At 46.4% G+C, this 22,093-nt stretch overlaps 1 protein-coding gene across 2 annotated transcripts in view; it reads left to right on the forward strand.

Annotated features, from left to right (window-relative positions):
- Nucleotides 1-11,491: 11,491 nt before the first annotated feature.
- Nucleotides 11,492-22,093, forward strand: part of LOC8028078 (diacylglycerol kinase 1) — a 599,538-nt gene continuing 588,936 nt past the window's right edge. For both annotated transcript variants that reach the window (XM_042288617.1, XM_042288618.1), the window contains exon 1: nt 11,492-11,877. The gene's annotated coding sequence lies outside the window, so the exon portion shown is untranslated. The remainder of the gene's footprint in view (nt 11,878-22,093) is intronic.

A 22,093-nucleotide genomic window follows, 5' to 3' on the forward strand; every position in this document is an offset into this window, starting at 1 on the left:
CGCGCGAGCGTCTGGAGACGCAGAGTCCCGCTCGGCTCGTGCGCTGGCTTTGGCAGTGCTTTCTTTCACCGTCTCAGCTGAAACGCTGTTTCTAGCAAGTTGGCCCTGGTTTAGAGCGCACGTTCGTTTATTCTACACTTGAATATTGGCGTGACGAAACGCACAAAGTTTTCAGTCACTGAGAGTTACACCTTTTAACTTTAGCGACGCTAAAACGGCTTGAATTAGTCGTGTCACAAATTTAGAGCTCACGACCACCGCTAGGGGCTGTTTCGCGGCATATGGTTGGCCCCGAGATGCTCGCCTATTCAAACCAATGTATGGCCAAACTCTCTCGATAAACGGCTCTGGGACGTGAAAGCCTGGAGCACCATCTGGTGGCGTTTGCCATAAAAAAGGGTTTATAGTGCAGTGGGCAATCGCAGAGCCGTATATGTAGAGAGTTTGGTCAATGGGAGGCGCGGGCAGAGCCAGGGCATGCGCCAGACTCGGAAAGAGGGCTTGGCATGCTCTCTTTACCAACCAGAAGCCGAAAAGAATCCCCTAACGGTGGTAGCGAGAAACAGTTCTGATCAAAGGTCTATGTTCCTATATGGTTTTATTAAGCGCGTAAGAGTGAAGTGTTGTAACTCTTCGTGGTTGAAAATAGGGTTTACGTGTTGTTTTGATCATGATCATGCAGAAAGATGTAAGAAACGAATGCGCCGCTCAACTCTGTTTTGCTCAGACAGAGTGTGACCGCTCGGACGGCAGATTCCCGGCCCTCGGCGCCTGGCGTACGGATTATGTCGATCGTTCCGCTGGTCGCACTCCTCCACCATCATTTTGGATGAGCGTGATTGAAACATCACGTGTACCATATTTTCAGACATCGAGAGTTACTCTAATGCAGTTATCAGGTTTGTTTCTCGCGACCACCGCCAGGGTATTATTTACGGCTTCTGGTTGGTCACATTCTAATTTCTGAAGACGCCCTGGAACACGCCCAGCCCGCTTTCAGCCAATGGCGCCTCCTCATTTGTCTCCTATACTTCCCAACAAATGGCCAAACTCTCTGCATATACGGCTCTGGGCAATCGTTGCCGGTGGTACAGAGCTTGACTGTCCAATCCCCTTCACAGCGTGGATTGGAGCCCGAACGTTTTAGGGACGAAGCTCCTTAGGGTCTAGCTTTGTCCGTCCGACGTCCGTGCTCACATCGATCTTGCTGGTGGTCGTGCTCCTGCTCGTGTAGGGCAACAAATATTTAAAAAAAATAAAAAAGGTAAAACAATGTTTGCGTAGTCGACAGGATGCGTACCTGTGCGGGGAGACCCCAATGGATTTCTAGTCCATCGCCTTAACCACTCGGCCAGGACTGCGGGACGAGTAGGGGGCTCTGAGATGTGGTAGTAACTCAAGAGCTGGGGATGTCATGGATGAAACGTTGCATGTAGCCGCTCGACGTCTATACAGGAGAGGGCGCTGCGGCCAAACGCGTATATAATCGCGTTAAACTTTGCATGCATTGGCTCAACGTTTAGAGACGAGAGGGCGCTGCGGTCAAATGCTCATTATGCTTATATAACCACGTTCCATACCACAAATTCTCTTTCTGATATGGATGAAAACGAACGAAAGGCTCGGCATGCTGCGGCTCAGTGTCTACGCAGACAAGCACCATCAGAGCTTTGCCCCAATCAACATCATTCATTACGTGGACATGCGGTCATTTTTTAGTACTTTCATTACATTTATTCTAACTATAGGCCCAACAAGCTCATTAAATAAGATGGGAGTATAGTGATTTCTATGTATTTTTTTTTATACCGTGTGTAGATTCTGGGGATCTTTAACCGCTCTGTACGTCTTAGGTCCGTGTGCTTGTCAACTAGAATCTTGAACATGGAACTGTAGTAATTTAATAAACGTAACAGATATATGAAAATATTTGAAAAAATAAAATATGGAGCTTCTTTGTTTTATTTTCTAGATCTAATGTTCCGTACGATGTTACGTATGCAATGCTTTTCACCCTGTATTTTGAAATGCTGTCTGTTGATTCAGTCTTGCATTGAGAACAATGCCTATAAAAAGTAACTCTATGCCGTAGAATAGATTTAGCTAAATACCTGTACACCAATAGTCTTATCTTTACACTGCATCTTATATGCACAATCGGCAAAGCCACCGCCAAAAACAATAACAATGAACCTGGATTGCTCACGGGTTGTCTTGGGTGTTATACAGGCCGTTTGATAGCATCCAGGTTGGTGAATAAAAATCCCAATGATTTAGATCGTGGTTTAATTGAAGTGAGTTTCACTACAATAATTTAAATAAAACCTCTCTTGCAAAACTAATCCAGAAAAATATACTGCATTTACCGTTTAACAATAATTGAATGCTTTTGTTTTCTGTGAACTTTTTTTAATTAAGTGAATAAAAAGATTCACCAGAAATAAATAGTTATATTAGGAACCTGAGCCAAACAAAAAGCGGTGCTCTTTGTAGCAATCGAAGCGTTGAGCTTTCTGTCTACCTTCCACTTCGTCAGCTAATATGTGAAGACAGTCAGAACGCGAAAGAAAGCGACGAAAACTAGAAGAGTAATGTCCTATTGCAAAGAAATCAGAACGCAAAAAAGGAAGCAAATAGAGCTTTTTATCTAACTAACAAAGCTAGTTTTTTATATATAATATGGCGGGTTTATTTAAAGGAGACGTTGTCTATTAAACACTTTAAATTTAGAGTAATTCTACCGCATTATTATCAGTGGTCGGAGCGATTGGCAAATGATGCTGCCATGTTTGAAAACACATCTTATCATAAAAAGAAAACAACACTATTTTCTGGCTGCAGTGTCTTAAGTCAAACAAAGTTGATTTAAATAAAAAAAATATTTATTTTATTTCGTCGAAAAAAATTGCCTTTATTTATTTTGAGAGCGACACAAATCACAATGCCTACCATGGTTCCCAACAAGCCTAAAGCCGGGGTCAGACGGAGCATACATTGTACCAAATACACGATATTTGCTGCAGATCTTATCACGCCCCGATTACATATTGCTCGAGACGCACCCGCAAGCACACATGTAGAATCAGTAAGACCGCACCTTAACCTGTATGTTACTGCTGGAAACGTTGTGACATACAAAGTTAGTCCTTTTCGGCATATCAATTTAATACAATATTCGTTTTCAACGAAAAATAAAAAAAAAAATGAAACCGTCTTTTTTAGGTTGCAATTATTTACTCTCTAAACTTAATAGGCTGAATGTTGACGACTCGTATTCAGAGCAGAGACGCAGAGTTATTGTCAGACAAGCTGAGTGATACCGAGGCTCGTTGTCTGGATGGACGACACCCAGTGGCCTCTCCTACAGTCCTAGCTTAAGAGACAAAGGGCGCGGCCAATGAATGGCTAACCGGTTTGGCGTCGGTCCTTTTTTTTTTTTGCCCAACATTCTTATTATGGGTTGATAATGAACAGGTTTGGGTTGTAATTCACTTCCTGCAAGAAAAAGGAAGCTCATGTGTGGGCCCTCATCACTAAAGATCGACACCGCCCTTCAAAAACAACAACAACAACAACAACAACAACAACAACAACAACAACAACAACAACATGATACCTATTTTACTAAATGGCCGGCGCATACGTGCCGCCGCCATAAGTTTAGTCTTGAGTAGACAGGCTCCTGCAGAGCACACGCATGAGCAGAGCTTAGGGCTGGAGGCTACATTTCACAACGTTGAATGTCATGTAAGAAATACAGTACGTTGCCCCCCCCCCCCCCCCCCCTCTGTGTAAATAGCTTGCACGTGACATCATCGTACTACCAAGGTACATATACCTTGGTACTACGCTGGTGGTTATTCTTAGTCATTCTTGCCGAGAAAAAAACAATTCAGGGCGCGACATGAACGCTGCAAAAGGTACGCGATCGGTAGCAATACCACCGCGATAGCCGATGACATGGCGTCTATGCGAGCCATGTATTGATTCATATGGGAGTTAAATAATGAATCTGCATTAATATCTAAAATAAACGCAGAAAAAATATTACGTCGCATTATGGGACTAAACGTGTTGCTGGAAGGACGATAACAAGGCAATCCATTTGTCAAATTGTACTAAAACAAACAAAACTAAAAAACTAACTTAATTTTGTTATAAAATGCAAACGATATTAGAAAAAAAAAATTTTTTCTCTCTGGCGGCTCGTGGTTTTAGTAGCATTATGTTTTCTGCGGCGCACTGAAGAGCTTGGTCTTTGGAGTTTCCTCCTCCCTCAGGGACACTGCATCTTAATTACTTATGAAAAGGAAACTTACGCTCGTGTTTGTTGAAGAGCGACTTTGTCCAGTTCTCGTTTCTGTGCAGTTTGTCGCTTCTTCTTTTTTTTTTTTATTGAATTTTCCTTAAAGCTTGCACCAGCAACCTGCAGAGAGAAACGTACAGATCGTTTCAATCGCTTCGATTGTCAACAACTTTGCGTTACTATTGCAATATATATTTATGTATTATTTATTTACTAATACAGCTGTTCCCATCGATCTTAGGAATCGTTGCAGGGTAAAAAATTGCATAAATACAAATAATAGTAATAAAAAAGACTTACACTTATTAAATACCAAGCGCTCAAACAAACGCGCTTACAGAACCTCGATTAATATCTCAAGGAAGCATTCTGCAAATGTTCGAGGAAAAATAAAAATAAAAATGGGAAGTGTGTGTGCGTCTCTTTGGGTTGCCTAATCAGGTGATAAAGTGATGTATTTACCGATATGAATTTTATGCTGCCCGTCGATTAAGTTAAAATTTCGAAGTCTACACTTACGGGGGCCCTCTGTGAGGAAGCCCAAGCCGTTGAGTAAGCTCAGAAATAGAGGCCTTTCTGCATGCCTTAAACGGGCCATAAAATGAATGTTTGGCTGCGATAAATAATTTTAAATCTTACTAATCGCATAGATATTAGGAGTAAAAAAAAAAAAAAGGTAGAAAGCAAAAAAAAAAAAAGAATCTGCCTTTTGGTACAAATATTCAAATATAGCGGACTATTCCATAACTCATTTCCTTTGAAAGCTCTTCGCCTTTTGACTCCGATAAACCCGCGGCACCCAAAGAACGTCAGTCTACCCCAGCTCACGCATTGGACACGAAAACTGCGTCACTCGGACGTATGTGCTTGTAGTGGAGATGTCCGGTACATAAAACTATTTATTATACTTGACTAGACAAGGTACAGCAATACATGAGCGCGTTGGCCCCGGTGCGGGCGTGTCTCTCCGATCCCGAAAGTGTAACTCAAAACTGTTTACGCAAACGCCCGTGCCCTCCGGCGGCATACCTCAGCAGGCTCTAGTTGACAGACGCCGGAGGCGAAACCGAAAATAGACGTGCGATGTCCACAAGCTCGTCAACGATCAATCATTCGCGTTCTTGGCCAATGAGCTCCGTGACGGTATTTATCAATCATCGCTTGCGAATGACAAGTTTCATGGTGCGCTTAAAAAGGACGGTAGAAGCAAGTGGAAGCTTGAAGTCATGGTGTCGGTGCTCAAGCACGTCACGACCGCCTGATTTCTTATTTCACTTTGGAGTTGATCAGGAAAGCTATGCCGGAAGAAGTTGAAAAATCATTTAAAATTCCCTAAAATACTGTCTCGTCTCTCGCGTGTATTTCAAAGGCCTTCGGACGAAATGTGTTTATAGGATCGGCAAATCAGCTCGTGACTCTGACATCGCGCGTGAACTTCGCCGAGCGTGGTGTCACCGATTCTAAACGGAGAGCAAGTCGTCTGCTTCTTGTCGTTGCGGTCACGTTAAAACGACGCCTTGCTCTGACTGGATTTGATTGAGAGGATAGTGGGTAGACCTCAATGCTATAGATTCCTGGAGGTCTAACCACTATTTTAGAGCGCAGCTCTTAGGCGCTCATTTCAGGGTTTCGCGGCGTTGCCGTTGGCGTCGGCGTCGGCGTAACCCAAAATCGGCGATATCATTCTAGTTCTGGGCAGAGATGGGCAAACGCCGGTTAACATGGCCGCGGCCGCTGTGGTGTCAGCGGACTTGGGCCAAGCCAACGTTACTAGAACTGATCATTTGGGAAACTGCCATAGGACCTGCTCTGAAAAAGTGGCACCGATCCGTATTTGAGAACCGAGCTAATAGCGATCGCAACGCTGCCATTTATCCCGCACCGGCCACTGAGGATCTGCACGTTACTTCCATTTTGGCTTCAATTTGCCATTTTGGCTCCGATTCAGATACGGTGGAAAGGACTTCAAGGGTGCCACCCTCGACTCCCAAGCGGACCCGCCGCGAATTACTGCCGAAGTTAGGACGCGCCTAGGTTGGGATAGTTGTGCCGCAAACCTTGTAAACTAAAAATTTTAGAAAACAACACGCGCTCTTCGTTTTGTACTAGTCACCAATAAAAGTTTGTATAAAAATACTTTTTTTTCCGTTTGTTTGTACGAAAAAATACAGTTCCAGCCGTTGATTGCCCGTCGCGCCCTCGGCGGGGCCCGTGCACAGCGGCGGCCGCCGCAATTGGCCGGCGCGATCGACCGATTCAGTATCGTTTTAGGAACGGTCAAGAATCTTTAATACCGGCCGATATAGCCGGTTCAGACCGACAAATTACTGGTATCGTTTTAGAAACGGTCTTGAATTCCTAATAACGGCCGATGCAGCCGGTTCAGACCCGACAAATTAGCGGAAAACGGCGCTGGATACTGTATATCAGCGTGGGGTTGGCCGACCCAAGTGATGTTCCGCCGACATCGGCCACATCACACTACGACTGGCCCGATCTTTACGATCCAGCGCCAATACCGGCAGTATCAGAATTATATTGGCCCAATTTCTCCGATTCGACGCCAATATTGGCGCAATACTGTGTGCTGCCTGGGTTAATGCATCGGCGTTTAGGTCTTCGCCTTCAAGTCGTCTTAGGGATAACATAAGAGACCCTGTGAATTTGTTGCGTCGGTGGCAGCGAGACTGCCATAGAAACGGGCCGCGGGCCGGTTTGGAGGCCTCAGAGGGTCTGATCTGGCCCGCTGGCCGATGTTTGGAGACCCCTAATCTAGAAGATTCGCGTTTACTCTTACTCCAGGAGTAAAAGCTAAGGAGGCCAGAATGACCTTGCCTAGTCAGTCTCGCCCTAGCTAACTCCCGAACGTTCTAGGTCAAATATTTGAGGTGACGAGTCTAGTAGATAAGGAGCCGAGTGCGGTAGTGCCGCTTCATTCACCGATTCACGCTCGCGATAGCCAGCTGTCACGTCGACGCACCGTCGCTCGCTGCTGCTTTCTTGACGTTTGTTCTTTCTTTTGTTTCTGGCACAAGTTCGCCGATTAAACCTTTATTTTCAGTTCATTATAGTCCCTTTTCGAAACAACGTAAGACCAGAACCACTGCTCACTGGCGGAACGACTGGCATCGTGGAACGTGCAGGTCATTCCATAAGATAGACGCCGAAGCGCAGCCGAGAATACGAGCCAACGAGTCAATCAAACAGCTTCGAAAGTGCAACGTCACTGCGCTAACGCCTTGTTTGTGGGTGAGTTTTTGCCTTATAATCTAACCAAACGCATAAAGTGTTCCGTGACGTGGCGGTTTTCGTCCGCCATTGTGCAGGGATTCCACAGCTGCCAAAAGAGGGCAGTATATCGAAAGGCGTCTATTCATCTTTTCGTCGCCGTCATCCGCGACATTTTTGGTGGAGGTGCGAGGTAGCACTGCGGGTCCTCGTAGGGGTTCACTGCATGGGTTGTTTCCCGCAGCTCCATTAGAAATGTCGCGAATGAAGGCGACGAGACGATGAAGAATGAACAAAAAATAAAGGTTTAATCGGCGAACTTCTTCCAGAAACAAAAGAAAGAACAAACGTCGAGATGATGTCGGCGATGGTCATGTTTAGCCGCTCCGTCAGCCCGTTGGTATGCGGATGGTAAGCAGTGGCTTGACAATGGTTTGTGAGGCTCTGTTGGAGAATGTCTTGCGTCAGTTGCGCCAAGAACGACTTCCCTCCATCTGTCATCGGCATTCCGGGAGTAACGTGCCAAAGGACGATGGGTTCAACGAAGAACTTGGTAACTTCAACACAGTAGCGTAGCTAGGCCATCCGGCACCCGGCGGCGTTATGTCTTTCGCAGCACCCTCCCCCCCCCCCCCCCCCCCCAATTTACTATCGCAATCAACCAGGAAAGCGTAAAGGAGGGGGAAGGGGACGGTGCCGGATGCTGCCAGAGGTGACACCCCGCATATGACTGAGACGAATGCTACTCGGGGCCCAGAACCCCCCCCTCCCCCTCCCTGAAACAGCCGCCACTGGGCAGGGCAACACTGTCCGGCGGCGCCCAAGGGATACTTAGGCCACCACCCCCCCGACCCAGGAGGGGGGGGGGGGGCAACGTCTGGTTTGCCCCCCCCCCCTCGCCCTCCCTGAAACAGCCACCACTGGGCAGGGCAACACTGTCCGGCGGCGCCCAAGGAATACTAAGGGCACACCATCCGACCCAGGAGGGGGGGGGGGAAGGTCTGGTTTGCCCCCCCCCCCTCCCCCTCCCTGAAACAGCCGCCACTGGGCAGGGCAACACTGTCCGGCGGCGCCCAAGGAATACTAAGGGCACCCCATCCGACCCAAGAGGGGGGGGGAAGGTCTGGTTTGCCCCCCCCCCCCTCCCCCTCCCTGAAACAGCCGCCACTGGGCAGGGCAACACTGTCCGGCGGCGCCCAAGGGATACTAAGGGCACTACCCCCCGACCCAGGAGGGGGGGGGGAGGGTCTGGTTTGCCCCCCCCCCCCCCCCCCCTTCAAGAACTAGTTCGTACGCCACTGGTTGCAAGAGTCCCACTGGCTGCGTCGGAAGTTTCCTGCGTCGTTGACACTCGTGGCACGATAGGACTTCGAGATGGACGGTCTTCGGGAGCTTGGGCAAGTAGTACTTTTCACGAATCCTTGCAAGCGTTCTGCTGTATCCCAGGTGTCCAAGCCTGTCATGACGACCTGGCGACTGGGCGCCTGTGTCTTGAGTAGTAAAAGCAATTTTATTGCTATCAAAGATCCAAAATTTACGAGTACGTTCTTACTTTATTGAATTGTTTTCCCGACAGTAGATAAGTTAGATCGCTTAACGAATTACTTAATTTCTTCCACACAGATAATTACAACCATTGTGTTGATACATTTTCAAGCGCATCAAGCTTCCCAGCACTTCTTTATTTGGTTGGAGCAGCGTAACAAACCAGTTCACGCAAAACCCACGGAAAATTTAAGCGATTTGGAAGCACGTTGGGGGGGGGGGGGGGGGGGCTTAACTAGCAGATTATGCTTTGCAGAAATATATCGTTAAAAAAATAAAATAAAGAAACATGAAAAAGTGCCATGAAAAAAAACAAACAACAGAACTCGTAGCATGTAATGTTTTGAATGCTATAGCATTCTGTAATGATGATAAGGCATATAATGCAAAGGTCTAAGCGAGCTGGACAAGAATAACGAAAATAATCCCTGGAGGAGGGGAATAAGTGGGACGAAGAACGAACACGAATCTCCAAACGCAGCTAGGTGACTGGTGCCGAGACAAAAGCCCCCCGTCCCCAGATATCGTGGGCCTCTCTGGCCTCCTCCTTTTTAGTTTCCCCGCTAAAAAAGGCGGAAAAATTGACGTCCCGTGACCTAAGCATCAATTCAGTTTCCTCGGTAAATATGGCGGGAAAATTGAATTCATAAAATAAAGCGTTTACTCAAAATTTTCTTCGTCGGATTCACAATGAGCTGCGTCGTGAGTCTCATGACGAATGCTATCGAAATTAATAGACAACCAACAATAGTGGTTTCTGGAGTGACCGGCATGACCGTCGGCGTAACTGCGCGTTGCACCATCAAATCAAGTTTTATTTGTTGTCACATCTCCTTACATTATGGGACGCTTCCCATAATGACGTCACCATGGTAAAATTTTCCCGCTAAATTTAAAGAGAAAATATTGCCCTCGTGACGTCACGTGAATGAATGTGACGTTACGTGAAATTTATCGGAAAAACGTTTCCGCTAAATCTAGTGGAAAACTTTTCCCGCTAAATTTATCGGGGAAATCGACGTTACGTGACCTCAACACCAATTCAGTTTCCCCGCTAAATTTAGCGGAAAAAATTTTTGCAAAATTTCTCGCTAAATACAGCGGGAAAACGTTGGTAAATTTCCCGCTGAATCTAGCGGGAATATTTTCCCGCTAAACTAAGCGGGGGAAATTTTCTCTAAATTTAGCGGGAAATTTAGCGAAAATTGCCCGCTAAATGGGAGGGGAGCAGGAGAGGAGGAAAGGACGGTTCGGGGGGGGGGAGGAGGGGCATACCCTCACCTCCGCACCCTCCCCTCCTCCTCCTCAAGAGCTGCGCTCTAATACGGCGTTTTAACGTCTAATACAACGTTAAAAATGAAAGAACTCTAAAAGTCTTTCATTCTTTTTTCTTTCAGTATCCCTTTTATTTAAAATCGTGTCATTCCCAAGTAGCGCGTCAAAGACATCTTTGTGCCGAAGTTTGGTAGACGTGGAATGGCCTTTCGTCAAAGAGGCCTCTAAAGTAGCATTTAACCGAATGCCATTCAGCCTTGCAGAAACCCAGATCGCAATTCTCGACTCTGCGCGTTCCATTTGACGTGCGCTAGCTCCCCGATTTTTTTAATGCTTTGCCAGAAGGCCTTTCAGGGGCCCCTGTGACAGGGTTATAAGAGTACACTGAGGGGGAATTTTTTAATCTTCCTTAATAATCTAAGCGTTACAACCCGCATCCAAACAAAAGTAAGGGGCCCCTCCACACGACAAATTGAGTTGCATCTCTAGCCCTCTGCCGCAGTCCCGTTTCGAGTCACAACTCAGAATGACGAACAAAGCATTGTACCAGTCGCGCTGATGTCCCGTGCACGCTTACAAGCACGCATAGAGCGAATGTTGCGGATGGAGAACTTCAAGCGCGTTCGTTTCGCCTGCGAGGCGTTCATGTACCGAAGTAAGTGTTCTCCACAGCAAATATCAAAGCGACTAGCATAAACTCTCGGGTAAAACACGATAAAATGCTTTTTCACCCGGGACTCAGCGGTTGCAGCGAGCAGAAGACCGTGAAACATTGTGATATGTCGGCTTTCCCCTTCGCCAGACGAGCTCGTCAGTTACAAAAATTCAATCATATTGCAAAAAAAGGAAAAAAAAAAAAAAAGAAAGGATCAGGGAAGATAGGGGGTAAAGTCTGGGCTGCATATTGCTCAGAGCGGCCTCCCGCTCGGAAGACGAACGATGCTGCATCGCCGGGGCGCAGCGCTAGCGGGCCTGGCGGGACGCCGGCGGGCTGATGCGAGCTCGGCGGGCGCGCCTCTTCGCAGTGCGCCTGCGTGAGCGGTTGCCCGCCCGCTAGCGCCCCGCGGCGCCCTCGGCCCGGCGCTCTTAACGGCCTCGGCGCGGCGCTGCGCTCGCCACAAGTCGTGCGTACGTCGGGCTCGGGCCGGCGGCAGGCGGGCCTCGCATACCCGACAGCCTTACCTGCGACTCTCGCGGCTTCCAAGGCTCACCCGGCGGCGGCCAAGGCAGATAAGCCGACGCAACGACTCGGCCGTCGCGTCCCGTCCCCTCCGTGTGTTGTCGTTCCCCGTTCAGCCGGTGCCCGGGGTGTGCTGTGAGGGCCCGAGGCCCGAAAAAGAGATCGTCACCCCGTCGCGGGAGCACCGAGATACCGTATACCCCGACGTGGGACGGTGGTGGAGCGTCGCCGGACCACGCGGCTTCGCGTGTCGTCCCGTCTCGCCGTGCGGATCTTCGTCGTCCTGGCGGTTGCGAGCGTGCCTGGATCTTGCCCAGACCGCGCCTGTCGTTGCTCCGTCGAGGTACGTTCCTTTTTTTTTTTCTTCCCTATATTTGTGGTTAACCGAGTGGCTATTAGTCTTCCGACGGATCCAAAGTACGGTTTGCTAAGGACGAGCGCCCGCGGTCAACGCATGGAGTAGCCCGCGTGCCGTGGGCTTCACCACATGTGCATGAGGTTCTTTCGCGCGCGGAGGGGGCTAAGGGAAGATGTGGCGCATCTCCTGCTAGCGTGTTCGTTTCTGGTGCAGTAACCTCATCTTTTCCGCAGATGTTCCAGCTTTTAAAGTGAAAGGACTCGTGCTCATCGTGGGGGGCGTGTGGCAGGTTCAAAGCACGGTGTTTTGCTGGACGGAATACGTTGTAATCAGACCGAACTATACAGCTTTTTCTCTTTCCGCGTCTCTGGGTTATTCGACTTTTCGTCAAGGTTATACACCAAGAGCCCTTTCCCATTTGGATCGAGACTCGCAGAATACCGTCCTTTATAATTGCCTTTCAGAAGGTCATAGGCTTTGAGATTTGGATGATGACCAAGGGAGTCAGGACAGTCATGAACCACGCTGACTGCCTGGTGCTGGTACGCTAACCTCGATGAAATCAACTGTAGTGATTCGGATTCGGCAGGCTGTGGCATTCGCTAACTGTTTTTGACGTCAGCCCAACCAATGCCACCTGTTGCGCGTTCTTTCTCTATATGACTACGACCGTCTCGTCACGACGTAACCACGTACTAAATTCCGCGCCAACAAATCTAGCCCTCCCGATTTGGCGCTGTTTATTATTTTCTCCTTTTAAATGTCTTTTGTGGAACATCTGCGATTGATTCATCGATTGACCTTGGCTCGGAGCTGGAAACGATTATTCCTCGTCGCCCCCCTATCTTTGTCATTATTTTGTTATCGCGGGATAGAGCAAATGTAGTCGACATTTGGCGGTCGGCACGCCATTGAGATCACGCAGTTGGCGCGCTGGCCGCCTGCCACCAAGTAACGCTGCAGCCAGTCAGTGATCTAGTCGCAACTCGAAAACCGTCCAATGTGACAACAAACAAGCAATTTCCATTTCATTTTACTATAGTTTGCGCTTAATGCATATTCTGCGCGTAAAAAAAAAATATATCGACACAGCATATATTGAAATATGTCTGCCTCATTAGCGTGTAAAGACGGCTTGCATTATGCAAACATTGTCGTTAACATAATCTGTCACGCACACTATCCGTCACGCCTCGTGATAACGAACGGTCTTGAAGAAACCAATCCCTTTATAGTCCGCACCGCGTATAATTTCAACTTCAGACATGTATAGTCCGCGACGATATATATAGTCCGAAAATTACGGCACCTATTTATACATATATAACGCCCTATTGATAGTTCTTCCAATTAGTTTAACTTATTTATCGAATAGGCACTTATGTCTACGTTCGCCCCCGATCCGGCGAACTTCAGCTGCGTAAACCGCAGTATACACTCCTCGTAAAGTGTCGGCGAGTTTTTATCGCATATAATGTCCAGATCGCCGTTTTATGTGGTAGTCTGTTTGCAACTTTCAGCGATGGTGGTACCGCGGTGTCAGAATCGCGCTCTCTAGCTCCTGGATGATCGGCTTTCACAATAAAGGTATACTGGCGTACACCTTCCTGACGTGAAAAAAAAATAAAGTAAAGCTCCAATACTGCTCGCATAAAGCAAAACTAGAATTACTTAGGCGCCGCAGACCCCGCCTCGTACTGCTGTTCTACGACGACCATCTATAGATGACAGCCATTTTGAAAAGGCACCAGCGCGCCCTCTATAGGTCGTGAAAGTTGCGAATAGCAAAAAGTGTAAATATAGCAAAGTGTGGGCCAGAATAAATTCAAAAATGCACATCATGGAATCCTCAGAATTGCGACCGTCGTTTTGGTCAGGTAGCTTCTTCCGTAAATAAGCCCCTTCACGTGGGCTGCCATGCCGACTAGCTAAAGACGCTAACAGCTTATAATAATTACTGTTATTAGTATTATTCCCTATCCGTTTATTAAGTTTTCAGTGATTCTATGTGCTTTATTTTCAAGCTGCCTTTAGTACGCAGTGCACTTTACGGGGAGACAGTTTACAGCAAAACTCACGAAATATAAACAGCGATTTTTTTTTTTTTTTGTAAACACATTTTAGGAAGATATTCTTTTATTCGTGCGACATGCGTCCGCGTCAAGAAAAGGTCCGAAAAACCGCTGTCACACATAGTATACAAGAGACAGTCTGCCAACACTGTCTGAGCTCTTCCTCGTTGGACGGCCCTGCCTCATTTGCCGTACAGAAAAATTCTCAGAAGATCTCTTCGAAGCGTACCAATATGTATGAAGCGAACGCGCTTCGGGAACGTATCCGCAGATTATGTCTGCAGCGCATACTGTGTCGTTTTTTGTCAGACGTAAGAACATTGTGACTGTGTCTTGCGGGCCAGAACGAGGTGACGAGGAGTCCAGGCATAGATAAATCTGACCGAGCCTGCTATCTTGCATTGACGTTGTCTCGCGCGAATCATACAGCATTGCACTTGGCTGTCGCAACCTTTGCTTTGCTACAAACTTTATTGCTCATGGAGTCTTTACTGCATCGGTCACCTCGTGCAAAACCCCCTTTTAGTGATCGACGACCCCTTTCAGGCTCTGGGTGCAATTGAATAAGATCGGGCGGTGTCTGAGAGCGCACTGATCACTCTTCCTATAGGTTCGCGACAGGTCAGAAGGAAGCTGCGTCTTCCACGTACGTTTTCCTGCGATTATATTACTCTAAAAAAAGCCCGTGCTTCTGTTTTCCCGCACAACACTCAGAGAGCCAATCAGCAAAACTTACGGAGGCAGCTCAGCGAATGACGATGCAGAAATATATGTTTAGACCAAAAGATGCAGTCTGAGTTGTGACATTAAGCAATCCAAGCGTTACGTTTTGCATTGCTTATTGTCACAACTCAGACTACGTTTTTTGGTCTAAACATATGTTTCGGCATCGTCATTCGCTGAGCTGCCTGCGTACGTCGTGGTGATTGGCTCTGCGAGGGTTGTGCGGGAAGGCAGACGCAGGGGCTTTTTTTTAGATGGGTGAAGATTTGTGTCCGCGAATGTGGCTTCCACCTTGTCATATTCGATACATTTTACCCCGTATTTCGGTTAGCGCCAACTTCAAACAATTCTCCTGCATCAACTTTCCCACAGAGCACGGAGAGAGCCGATCACCGCAGCGCTCATGGAGCTAGCTCAATTAATAGTGAGAGGGAAAAATGCGTTTAGACCGGAAATGATGCTTGCGATTGGTCATCGAGCATTACGTTTCGCATTACTGAGTGGCCATCGTAGACTTCATTCGTAAGCCGCGGGGTCACGTTGGTCATACATCATACAAAGGACGGTGTGCAAACACGAGTCATCGCAATATCCGTGGTTCGAATGCAGCGTGCCAAGTTTCTCCTTGAACTTATTGCCATGTGGCATTCGAAACACGGATCACACGGTGACTCGCGTCCAAATCTGTATGCGGACTGTCTTTTGTATGATGTATAGGGGGCATTCACTGAACGCCATATTTGAGGGTGACGTTTAGGGCGCATGCTCAGAACGAGCTTACATCAATAGGCTGCTAAGACCGGCAATCTTGATGGTGTGGAATGCACGTTACAAAAGAACTGTGTAAGCTCGCCGTCTGCACACGCTCAGCTACCACGCACACAGATATAGCCGCCAGTGAATACTCCCTATATGCAATGTGACCCTGGCTTTGGGCAAAAACATGTTTTCGGCCTCATCGTTCTCTGGTTGCATTGAATGGCTCTCCAAGTTCCCGCGCGGAAAGTAGACGCACTGGGAATTTTGATTGGGTATTGCACAAATCGAATGATTGGGCATTCCCCAAACTGCAGCCAGAATCGAATGTAGGAGACAAGATACGATGGGAGCTGGTTTGGTAACGGTGGGGCTCAACACCTCCAAGACCGGGAAGCAAAACCTAACAAACAGCTCAACGCAATCTCAAATCGCTTGGATTGTGCAGTTCGTCGTTTCACAAACACGTCTGAGGGTTTAGAATCCTAATGTTCTAGTTTTAATTTTCCCGCTTCAATTACCAACTTAGAGGGACTATTTCGGTTTTACACATGAGCATGGAGGCGTCCAAGCTAACCACTGTACACATAAACGCCCTTATTTAAACACACCAAGAAGTTAGCAGAGTGAGCTAAAAACCTTGCTACCGCTGCAGGCTCTTCGACTCGCCTTTCATGACGAAGTTTACCGTTGAGTTGCACTTTCTGCAACGCATAGCAGGCAACGCTGTAAGAGCTACTTGCACACGCACGTAACTTCGCTTGGCGTCTCTTTCACTCGAAAATGCGTGCGAAGTAGACGCAAGACGAAGCCACGTGCCCGCGCAGCAGTGCGTAACTGGAGCAATGTAGAAACTTCTCTATAGCCTCGACAACAGGAACGTTTCGGTGATCGTAAACTGCGGATTACGGCTCCTGCGGGCGCGTGCTCAATATGTGCTCAACGTGACGGCATGTGAACTTCCGCTAGCTCCCTTCAACGCAAAGCTCTTGCGAAAAATTTTCGAAAAGTTATTAACACACACAAAAAAAAAAGGTTAAAGGGAAACTGAAGTGGTTCTGTATTTGAGTAAAACCACTCAAATCGCCTTCATATGGCCTCCGGAAATCACGAATATTGAGATTAATTTTTAAATTGGTGCACGGAGGATGCAGAAAAGCATTTTCAAAGTACCGCCGAAGTCCCTTCTTCCCGCAGCGTTGCGTCATAAAAGAAGGTTTCGGAATCTGCGCTCTCCTTTATCCTCAGCGTCTATCTATGCTACGCACGCGCGCTCTCGCTATTTTCAAAAAGGAAGACGTCACGACTGGTGTCAGTGCGGAGGAATGTATACCTGAAAAGCTGGCAATTGCACGCGCTACCCCTCTACATGAGCGACACGCGCTTCGCGGCCGAAATATCATTTTATGACGTAACAACCGGTAGGAGGGTTTTCGTGTTTTAACGCCTTTAGTTGCATCTTCGGAGAAAACGAACGTGATATTCAGATTCACGAGAAAAAAGCCGTGTAGAATTCACATCCAACTCGTTTTTTTTTCTTCTGCTTCATTTTCTTTACAAGAAACTTCTTAGCTTTTTTTAGCGCTGAGCACTAGTAGTCTTTTGAACAAGATATACCAGGCGTATATTTTCGCCTAATTTTATTGCAGGCTTCTAATGACGACGTCGCTCAGCGTTTAAAAGTCGTCAGAAACTCTGAGCGTAAACGTGGTGTATACTTCAAAGCTGCGCTCCCTGCACTAATACATCACACAAAAGGATGTCTGCGAACACTGCCTGATGCGTGTTTTATGGTCTTGTCATACTGACAATGAAACAACTGTCTACAGACATGCTCGAAGCATGCCCAAAGCAAACGTACTTCTAATATGCTCGAGGCGCGTCCGCAGACAATACTGTCGACGTGTCTGACGCGGACAGCGTGTCTTCTTAATGCGAAAGCATTCACTGTCCCATGGAGCGAGCCGACGTCATCAGCTTTGAAGCCGCGCTAAACGGCACCTTAAATCCTTTCTCCAAGTGAAGCCATCTCCCAGCTATGAAACCACGCGAAAAGCCTAGCCCCAAATGGCGCCTAGTTTCCCCGATCTTAAAGGAGCGGAGTAGAGGCCGGTTCGGACACTTGCGTTTGAGTGCGTTTTACTGCGTTGCGTTGAGAACCCAAAGCGAGTCACCGGCACATCTGTGCTTCGTATGGAGCCTGTAATCCAATTCAAGGAATCATCTTGGCACGCGATATGAGCAGCAGAGATGTCCTGGTTTCTCGCAGCCGCAACGCAGTCAAACGCAGTCAAACGCAGTCAAACGCAACTGTCTGAACCAGGCTTAAAGCTGATAGATTTCGGCTTCGGTCCTTTTGGCGTGAGCGCGTCGATGAGGCTCCCATTGGACGCTGCGGGTCAGTTTCAACGACCGCTACCCCATGGCGCTGCATGTCCGTCATCGCGCCGTTAACACGGAACGTCTAAGGTCAGAGCGGCGGTGAGAGGGAGTGCTCTGCCATCGACGCAAATACGCTGCCGACGAAATAAAGGTGCGGAAGAACGGCGTGCATGCTTTCGCATTCACAACTCATAAGAAGTGCTTAGGTGTACCTTGAGCCTTTTTATCATGGACGGGCAGTGGGAATCGTGACAAGCTACTAAAAGAAACGAAGCACCATCACAGTCTCGTAATTTGGGAAACGCGCCATAAATGACTACCAGGTGGATTGAATTGAACCTACTTTCACAGCTTCGTGTGTAGACCGCCAGGCACCGTGAATCGCTAACTCGTTCGACAAGGCTGGGTCTGGAATTTGTAAACTTGGCTAAATCGATTACTTTTCCCCCCTTCCCCACTCCCCCATCTAATGTTGTTTATTTTTGTGCTATAAGTGTGATGGTGAAAAAAACATTTGTATGTACATGCTGTCCTCTTTCGCTGCTGTGAAAGGCAGAGGCTCGTCAAGCAACAACTGAGTTGCTTTTTTCTCTGTCTCCCCTCTCCAAACGGAGAGAAATAAAGAGTTTGAGTTTGAGTTTGAGCCACCCGCCGCCACGTTCTAGCCGCAGGGTGCCGTCAACATTGCTGGAGTCGGCAATAGTAGCTGACAGAATTAGGCATCTTCCTTCGGCGCAGAGAGGGCGCAAAGAGCAAGGTGTTACAAATAGTTTTTTTTAGTTCTCAAGAATATGTCATTACAATTAGAATTCCTATCGCACGAAGTAAATCGTTCTAATTAGGCATTAATTAAAAAAAATTGTGCAGTGAATTCACGAGTGCTTTCATTTGAAAGATACCGGACTTCCGTGACGTCAATGTGTGTGTTTTTACGTTAAAACTTCTTTTTTTTATTCCTTCCTTCTTTGTTGTGGATTTAGTGTACGGCGTTTTACATTGGTCACGTTTTGTGCCTTTTAATTGCCAACTTTATTAAACGTCTCATAGGGCGCCGAGTTATAAGTACGATATGAGTTAGTTGTTTTACTATTTTCAAAACCTCTATGCCTGTTAGTGCCCCTTAATATCGCGACAGCTCTGAGCAAAAATGATATAATAGCGTATATTCAGGCACAAAAAGAATTGAAGAGAGGTACTCTTTTTTTTTTGTTAAATTAATTTAAATATTGTTAACTTAAACTTCGTTAAGATATTCAATGTCGTAAACGTCGCAATCCTAAATACTTTATTTTTTTTAATCTTTATTTTGAAAATGAGACACTTCGTGCGAGAGCTTTGTGCGGGTGTCTGAAACGACGCGAAAACGTTTTCACATCGTTCGTTACGATCAAAAGGCGCGATAGCGAGGCCTTGGTAAGTGTTTTCCGTGAAAAGTGCTGAAACGCAAATTTTGACTTCGCAAAAGCACTTCAACGTTTTCGAAAAAAAAAAAAAAATAATAAAAAAGGAGGGAAAAGTGATTTTAGCGAGAAATTTGCTGAACGCCGCAGTTTCAGGCATACATGTTTATGATCATTTTTGTTTCGTTCGTCTAGGTTGAAAATTGCTTTCATTTGACTCTTTTTAATCACCGCTTATTATGGAACAGCCTCATGGGCGCGCTAAGAGTCACGTGCCGTCATTTGAAGAGGTTAACGCAAGGTTGGGTTTCCTTCGAATGCTTGAGCCGCTTGCTCATATATCACACAGAAGACTCGGTATTCGCTCGAGGCATGAAAACATAATTATCACTCCCTAAGCATGATCGAAACATTTTGGTTCATCCCTTACGAAAAAAAATGTGATTCTGTTATGTTGAAAGGCTGTCGAAAAAAGTCATCAGAGGATATAAAATCTCAATAACTTTTCACCTCACTTTCTTTAGCTTTTCCGTTGACTTTCTTTTGAATATTGGCCCACTTTGTAATAGGAAAGTCAACAGTCATTCTGTAGCCTCCAAGATCCTTTTTCTGTAGCTTTTCAATTGAAATGCTACAGCTTTTCGACTGAAAAGCTACAGAAGATTAAAAAGAAAAATTCTATACTGCTTAGCTATTCATTTAACAACGTGTTGGAAGCTTACTATGGGTTTCCACGCTCCTTTAAATTAGCTGCAGCAAAAAAAAAAAAAAAAGACACGCATAAAAGACGCGATTTTTTGTTTAATTTTGTTAGTAGATGCTCTCCCTGTGGTATTTGAGGCACTACTACATACATCCCACAACTACACATTAGAAACGAACACAAACACAAACACCATGAAGCACCGAACACCCCAATCACAGGCGCATTGACTGCTCCAGAGATTTATATAGCCTACATACTGAAGGTAATCATTTGGCTGCTGACCAGCTCAGCACTTATTAAGATTCCAAATATTCGATCTTCTCCTCGGGAGTCTGTCAAAGGAAAAACAGTGTTTCAAAGTTTGTTGACAATATCTCTTACTAAAAACAATTAGTACAGCTAATAATAACTCCGCGCAGTCGCTAAAACAACGTCCACGAAAAAACGGCTCCTATAAAAAATATCTCTTCACTGCATAGCACCACTCAGGACGAAGCGAGTCAAGGCAGTTTCTCCACTTTCAAATAGTTATTTGGCTTTTCTTTACTAGTTGACTAATTAATATGGTCATTGAAGTCACTATAGGCACAAAGTCAAAAGGCAGGGCATGCCTTTCTGAAAGCCTGGCCTCCAGCACGTGCCCCATGCCTTTTGTCGTGCTTTGCACACGCGCGCTCGAGGTGCGGAACGGCGAAGCGTTGTCAAGGATGGTAGGCTCGCGCTGGAGGCGGGACAACTGAAGCTGCGTCCCGTTTTCACCTCGTCAGATTATTGGGAAACTTAGCGACTTGACATCTAGTCGAGGTGTAAAATGTTCAACAAAGAGTCAACAGAATGTCTGTAGCTTTTTTATTGACACTGGCTACAGAGAGTCAACTGAACATTTTCAACAGGAAGTACACAGAACGTCTGCAGTGATTCTGATGACACTGTCAACAGAAAGTCAGCAGAAAAAAATCAACATAAAGTTAATAGAAAGTCAACAGCTTTTTTTTGACTCAGGCTGAAGAAACTTATCAGAAAAGTTTCAACACAAAGTCGACAAACTTTCTGCTTAATGCTCGTATTGCACTAAAGAGAACAATGTTTGCACTGCAGTGCACATAGTCTTCGATCGTACACCTCGGAGACACACAGCGACCATCAGGGACTGACCCACCCTGTTCTGCTTAGTTGACTTCCGACCTTAGCACATATTTTGGCAGCTCAGACGTCTAATGTTTGAGCGCGTTTTAGAAATTTTCACCGAAAAAGTCTCACTATCCAAAGCGATAAATTTTTGGTAAGGGAACAGAGTGTACCACGTTGGTACCGTTTTTCACCCAGAATTATGTGGGAATGCAGGAGCATAGGTCGACAGCGGAACTTGTCGTGGGCGTTTCATTATATGGCGAAATCCGCCGATGAATTTCGAGTTATTTTGGAGCGCATTTGTTTCTTGGTACTTTGTGTACGTGAACACGTGAGCGAATACATAAGGCGTAAATAATAAAAGAGAGGCTACAGCTGAGTGTTCTTGCGTTTCTTTAAAAACGACGGATGACTTGATTATCAGAGTCACACTATAGGTTATAGAGTACCGCAATTTTTATAAGTTCGCTCACAGTTTGCGGGTTCATGAATTTCACTGTGGCCCCTTCAAGTTATGGCGGCTGCTTTTCGCAGATAACCTGAGGGGCCAATCACTCCGATCTATAGAGGGAGCCGGTAAATTACAACCCCCTCCCCCCCTCCGAAAAAAACAAAAAAAACCGATGGGACATTAAGAACGACGTTGGACGAAGTCACGCGATATATATAAGATGTAACACGCATCTGTATACTAAATGGCGTTCCCTAAGGAAAAAAAAAAACAAAAAAAAAACGTGGATTTGGGACTGGGAACATAAACTATGCATCGCAGAAAGCTCAAACTTTGTGAAAATGTGACGCTAGCGATTGGGATAGAACGCGAAAGTTTGAGAACACAACGTTACCTGGATCAAAACATAATTGAGAAAGACGAGATTTCTTTGAGCCGACCTCCACCTAAGCCTAATATCCTCAAAACAAGAAAAATGACATTGTAGGCGCCTGTAGCATCTATCTTAGTAGAACGGAAAAATACATTGCACCCAAGGAAAAAAATGTTATCTTCTTTGCTGACGTAATGTTCTTCGCTG

Source organism: Ixodes scapularis, unplaced genomic scaffold, assembly GCF_016920785.2.
Source record: "Ixodes scapularis isolate PalLabHiFi unplaced genomic scaffold, ASM1692078v2 PGA_scaffold0__279_contigs__length_252992795, whole genome shotgun sequence".
Taxonomy (NCBI): Eukaryota; Metazoa; Arthropoda; class Arachnida; order Ixodida; family Ixodidae; genus Ixodes; species Ixodes scapularis.